At 27.9% G+C, this 6,921-nt stretch overlaps 1 protein-coding gene across 6 annotated transcripts in view; it reads right to left on the minus strand.

The window, feature by feature from the left end:
- LOC100163866 (neuropeptide CCHamide-1 receptor-like) overlaps window positions 1-6,921 on the minus strand; it is a 168,527-nt gene that overhangs the window by 132,776 nt on the left and 28,830 nt on the right. The gene's annotated exons all lie outside the window — the stretch shown is intronic.

Genomic DNA, 6,921 nt, shown 5'->3' on the forward strand with positions numbered 1-6,921 from the left:
TATTAGTTTAACTTATCGTTCAATCAGTCGTTTGATTTCTGTCCAGAAACCTTTTTACCAATTGCAAGCGTCAATTTATCTTTTACAAACTCGGGACAAACATTTACCAATTTATAATGACTTAAAAAATACGATGGTTAAAAAATAACGCTTGAACGTAATTATTTGTAAATTATTTAATTGTTGATGTTCAGCTGGGCATTACTTTAATCTTAACCATCAATTATTGTCTGCCAAATCTAATACATTGAAATACAATAACGTTTAAATACAGAATACCTATATTTATTCTTAATACAGCTTTATCGTCTCCTCACCGCGTATTGAGCATACTTCCGTATATCAAACTTAATTTATGTCATTATTTTTATTTCTTTTGTCAATTGTCATACACCGTATGAGTCATTTTATATAAAGCTTTCCTTAGTCATTGTAGAATCTAAGTATATAACATATTGTTATACATATACATTATACACATTGAATAATAATTTTAGTTTTTACATAAAATAAGTAACAAGGTAATAGATTAGGTAATTGTTTTCAATTAAATAATCATTTCAACATCTTATTTGTATTCATAAATTTCATAATTATTCTGATTCATTCGTATAATCGAATGTAGGTACTATTATATAACTAAAACCAAAAATTTTGTTAATACATAGAACAACTCTACTTAGGAATTTTGGGGCCTGAGGTTAATTTTTTGGTGGGGCTCCCGCTCCTTAACTTAAATTTTAATTTCAGTTTTTTCCTATATAGCTTTTTTGTATTGAATTTATTTTTGAAGATTACAAATAAATTACCTATACCATAAGTCATAACTCTATAAGTAATTATTTAATGGGTATTGACTATTGATAAATAAAACGTACATGACTGCATAAAATAGGGCACTGTTAATTGTGTTAAATTCTCGTAATAAAGACAGTAAAGCATGCCAGATATTCAAATCATGCATTAATTATTTAAATACTATAATTGCTCCTGTTTAAGATTTTAGCGTGTTTATTGACGGCATACTATAATAGGTTGAATATTATTTATTTCGTGAAATCTGAATACTCAATTTTTTTTAAATTGTTTTTGTTTATCCCTGATATAAAATTTTTTTATCTTTAACTTACTTGTAACGATATTAGTTTAATAAATTATGAGAGATAATATGATATTAGAAATATGTGAATCAAGTATAATTCTGGTATTCATGAATTTATTTTTTATACCATATTTTTTTTTTGACATAATAGCCATTAAATTTTAATTAGATTTCTATTCCTAAGACAATAATTTTTTTTTAAAAATGCATTTTTATCGAGTTTATGTGCTGTGTAAATACATTATACGTGTACAAACATTAAGGATGGGCAATGGACTTTTCGACAGTAAAAAAAAAATATTGACAAATTATGCATTTCATGATATTGAGCACTCATCATTAACCTAATCCAACATATTATAACATGATCGCTCAGAATTTACTATAACTACGAGATTTTAAAATCATAAAGATGTAATGACAATAATAAATAATTATTTATATTTTATTCACATCAAATAAAAATGAAATCGAACACAATATTTTTTTATTTGATTTGAGAAAAAGTTGTATAGTATTATTTTAAATTTAGCAGGGAAGGAAAACGTATTTAATTTTTTTGTTTTCATTTTTGTTTAACGTTTTTAAACGTTTTTAATTATTACGTTTTTGATTAATGTTTTTAAAAACGTTATTTTTCTATATTGTTTTCGATTAACGTTTTTAAAAACGTTATTTTTCTATATTATTGTTTTTGATTAACGTTTTTAAAAACGTCATTTTCCTATTGTTTCCATATAACGTTTTTGATAATATATTTTTTTTTTATATAATATTCTTATAACTCATAACTTTTAACTTTAAAGTTATAATAGTAACGCGCAATACAGAAATGCACTTAAAAGTTAAAAATTAAAATTAATTATTCTTAATATTTAAATTTTAAATCAAAATTAGAATTTATATAAAAATTAGAAAATTCAAAATTTCTGATTTAAATGTTTTTATCATCATATTATGGTTAAGTAATAAAATAATATGAATAAATAGTTTTTTAAAGATACCTATTAATAATGTAAAATACAGTTTGTCAGATAATTTAATGTCTATTGTCTTTCAAAAAAAAAAAAAGAAAAAAAACGTTGAGAGGACGTCACACCCGTATATGTGTTGTCCTCGTCTTACAAATGTACCTACAGCATAGCAAAAACTGTTTTGCGCTGGATACTCTTCTGTATTTATAGAAGAATCACCAAAATTCCACAACACATAGGGAAGAACTTTACCAGTGTCGTAGTTTTATTTTTTATTTTTTGGATAACATCAGTTTAAGAACATTAGGTTTTCTTCATTTAATTATTAAAAATTATTGGTTAGTGCTATAAAAAAAAAAATTAAAACGTTACGACACAGATAAAGTTCTTCCTTAGCTTTGTTGAATTTCATAATTTCTACTATAAATACAGAGTTCGTAAAATTGTCCCGCGAAAAACAGTTTTTGCTAGTTCTACACAGGGAGTTTATTTATAAGACTGAGAAATTATATGCGGTTGTGACGTCCTCTTAAACTCATACCTGGAGGCCTCACATTTTCACCGTCCCGGTGATAGCACTACTATATTGCTGTTCAGAAAATAAATGAATAAAAATGTAATCACTTATACTTATTGTACCACACGGCACGCTGGCACATGGCACACCGCACACGTGTATAGAATGTTGTAGAATTTTTGAAATAAAAAAGTATAAAACGCACATACACACACATACATACGTATATATGGTATATAATATATATTATATAGCTTTGGCGTCTACAATACATCGATACCTAATGTTCGTTTTGATGATTAAACGGGAATTAGGAAATTCCATTAGCTATACTTTTGATAATTATTCTTGTCCCGCGGATCCAATTAGTCCTGTCTCCCTAATTTGTATACGAGTATACGACAAAAACGTAGGGTGGTCTCTATACATATACATATTGTTATACATTATGCATATGTATACCCACCTAAAGATACATCCCGACGATAAATATATTACACGTCCCGCAGGACCTCGCTATAATAGATATGATACCTATAGACTATTTAGTGTTCTATGCCATTTTGGTGCCATTACAATATATTATTATTATACGTATTATTAAATATGTACAATATTAAGTGTATAAATGCAGGGCGATAATATCGCGTTGCATAATATTATTACCCAGAAATTCGTCAGGTACGTCGATTACCGACGGCGTGGCGCCACGTCGTTAAATGTATGAAATTAATACTAAGCTAGTAATTCTTCGGACGTGTTCGGTATCTAATGAGGACAATAAACGTTTTATTCCGCTCGTCGGAATCGCCTAACTGTTTGATGTTATATTTTATTTCGTTGTTATTAGGTATATTATATTATGATTTTGTGCGTGACTCCGATGACCGTCATCTTCGAGACCGCTTTCTCGTACAACGTTAAAATTATTATGTTATATCGTGGAAAGATTATTATTGTTTATTTATTAACACGTACTTTAATACTACTATAGTTGTTCTGCAGCCGGAAACGATTTAAATCATTACTGTGTCGGGTGCCATATTATTATAATTACACTCGAGCACCAACATCGTAACCGTTCTCGGTGACATAATAATTGTTTTACTTCTGCCAGACACGACGTAGGTACGTGTCGGTAGGCGGTACAGATGTACTGACATTATAATCGATTTTAATATAAGTCAGTTTAACGCCAAATAGCTATACGAAATATTGGGTCTTGGGATGGTTGGACTTAAATTTCTAAATCGGATTTAGGTTAGTCATCTTTTTAGCTAGAGAATGTTCTTTATTCGATTTATTCAATAGAATATTGATAACAATCATTAATTTATTTTATGTATTTAAGTATGTCCTTAGTTTTTGTAGCATTGAAATCGTCTCCAGTTATACGTTAATAAAGTCGTTAAAGATTTTAAATTTATTTTCAAATGTTGAGTTCGTCAAATTCTACAGTTTTGTCTTGCGTTTGGAATGTTTTACGCGTTTATTCAACGTGTTAGTATCGTTTGCGGCCACCTTAATCTTTAATAATTCAATAAATTATGGTACTGGTACCTTATTTATTATGCATGCAAGAATCTGCAGAATAAAATATATCGTTATAATTTTTACTGTTTCGATGCTAAATCATATTTAAAAAAAAATATAAAGAAATTAGAAAATAATAAAAATCAAATCTCAAACTTGCAATCAAAAGTGTTTTGTCCCATTAATATATTATTTTTGGTAAAAATAATGTGATATCAGACAACAAGTCAACAAACATAATATTTCCTTCATAGCTTCATCAAAACTGAACATTATTCACAACCTATGTTTAACCCTTTGTAAATATAATATGAGTTTATACAGTTTTTGACGTGTATTGTGTATATAACGATAGTAGATAAGTAGAAGATGTTTGTACATAACGTATCAAATGTTTTTAAAATATATCAATATTCGTTTTATTTTATAGCCTAAACAACCACATCAATATAATTGTACCATAAATCAAACGAAAAAAATCGAATATTAATGCTGTAATAAAAATGTATACACTCTTCAATATGCACGTCATCATCATGCCAATATTATAGGTACGTATTAAAATGTATAAAAGAATTTTTTTAATTGATAACTCCAAAATAAAAACATTTTATTTATTTGTGAATACATATTTTACATTATTATCTTAGGATTGTATCGATTGTATAAATATTGTTATAAAATACTTCAACTTCAACATACAATTCTAAAACATGCACGATTATAATAAGCTAACTTCAAAACTTTTTCAAAAGTAGAAGTATATTTTTAGCGTCAGTTCTAGGCACTCCTCAGATTTTGATAAAATAAAAATAAATTTCAAACAATGTGCCTGGCACCTGCCTAATCAGACTAGCATCAGTTGAATAGTTAGAAAAAACACAATGATTTTAACATAAAAATGTTAACATAAAAAATATAACTGATTGTGTTTAAAATTAAAATCATGCAATTTTAAAAATAAAAATATTATATGTACCTATACATCCGGCGCTTCTCAAAATTCCTCAGCCTTTCTCCATTGGTTTTCTTTATTTTTGGTAAAAATTCTTTATCATGTATAACATGATTATTTTCTGGCTTCGCTAACGATGTGAAATTATTTTCTCGTGTAAATTCATTAAATGATTGTCATAAATTACAAATTGATTTAAAATGCCTTGTGTCATTGGCCAACAAACTAGGAACCTATATAGTCTTTCAATAGTCGAATAGTCAATACCTATTACTAAATAATATAATTCTACATGAATTGCATCTATCTGCTTTGACTATAATATTAATGGAGCAATTATATTTTTCCTTTATAAATCTGTAACTTATTTGGGTTTCGTGTTTAGTACAACCATGAATTTTGCATACCCTATCGACAGCATTTCATACAACAATTTCAAGACCATCGGGGTTCATTAAGCGTTTCTCTGCCGAGTTTGGATTATTATATTTTGTCAGACAATACCCCGATAGGGCTTTATTATATGGGATCCTCATGAAGTAGCATACTATTTTTTACTTAGCGTGTCAGCGACATTTCAAACTACGCTTATTATTTATTTACATAGTTATATTATTTTAAACGAGGTCATGCAACATTTTCAATTTTGGTATCGACGCTCATTATGAGCTATAAATTTCCAGAACAAGACAGTAGTGTGTTTCACTCAATGGTAACACGAAATATTTCTGTTCAGTGACGTCAGATTGAAATGGGATTTTCAAGGAGAGATAAGGAATACTAAAATACACATTTTTTGATTATGTTAAAATTGTCAACCCTTTTAGTCTGCGCAAAAACTTACATTTATTCAAACAACAACAGTATACTGTTATATTATGTGATATGAAAAGAACATTTCCTCAAAAATCAATAGTATTATTAAAAAAAAGTAGGTGCATCTTTTTATTCTATTTACATTATAGCTCTTATTATTTATTTATTTATTTATTTAATTTTCTATTTTCTATCGTATCATAAATTTTAAGAAATTCTTACCTACTATTTATTTTTTTAATAAACATTATAGTAATATAATTTAAAATAACATTAAAATATTAAAAATATACATTTAAACAATGACTATAATTATGAAGTTTGTTCGATAATTGCGAAGTTCGGCAATAGCTGGTGGTAATGAATGGATTTGCGTACTAATTGTTTGATATAATTATTTCAGTGAAAACGTGAATGTAGGAAGTAGTTATAATACGATATGATTAAGTACATTATATTGTGCGGTGGCAACAATACCGATAGGATAATTTTGAAACAGAATCATAGACCAAATGATCTAAAACAGATTACGCATTGATATCATGTCACTCAATTAGTATCACAGGAGAGATGGGCTTATGGTTATAAATACGTATTAGAACATTTCAATATGTGTGCGTATAGGTATTAGTTTGGTACGTGGACGACAGACGTGTTTACAGGAAAACAGGAATCGCTCGATAAAAAAAAATTAAAATAATACAGTGCGTGCAAGAAATGTCAATTCGAGGTGAACAGAATTGAACAGTCATAATAAAAAAACGAGCACACGATGCACGGGCAGATCTACCAAGAGTTTTTTTTTATTATCAATAAAAACAGAACGTTTAACATTTGTACCGTATATAAAATAATATAGATATAGAATAAGCAGAATGTGATATAATGCAAAAATATTATTCAAGACACAGAGGTGAATTGGCCTGAATTTGCTTGAATTTTAGGAAGCGAGCTGGTCACTGGAACAGTTCCTTTGCTGCAGACAGTCTTATTGCCTCTTAGTAGGTTACCTGGAATTTGTCTC

The sequence above is a fragment of the Acyrthosiphon pisum genome, chromosome A2 (genome assembly GCF_005508785.2).
Source record: "Acyrthosiphon pisum isolate AL4f chromosome A2, pea_aphid_22Mar2018_4r6ur, whole genome shotgun sequence".
In the NCBI taxonomy this organism is placed as follows: Eukaryota; Metazoa; Arthropoda; class Insecta; order Hemiptera; family Aphididae; genus Acyrthosiphon; species Acyrthosiphon pisum.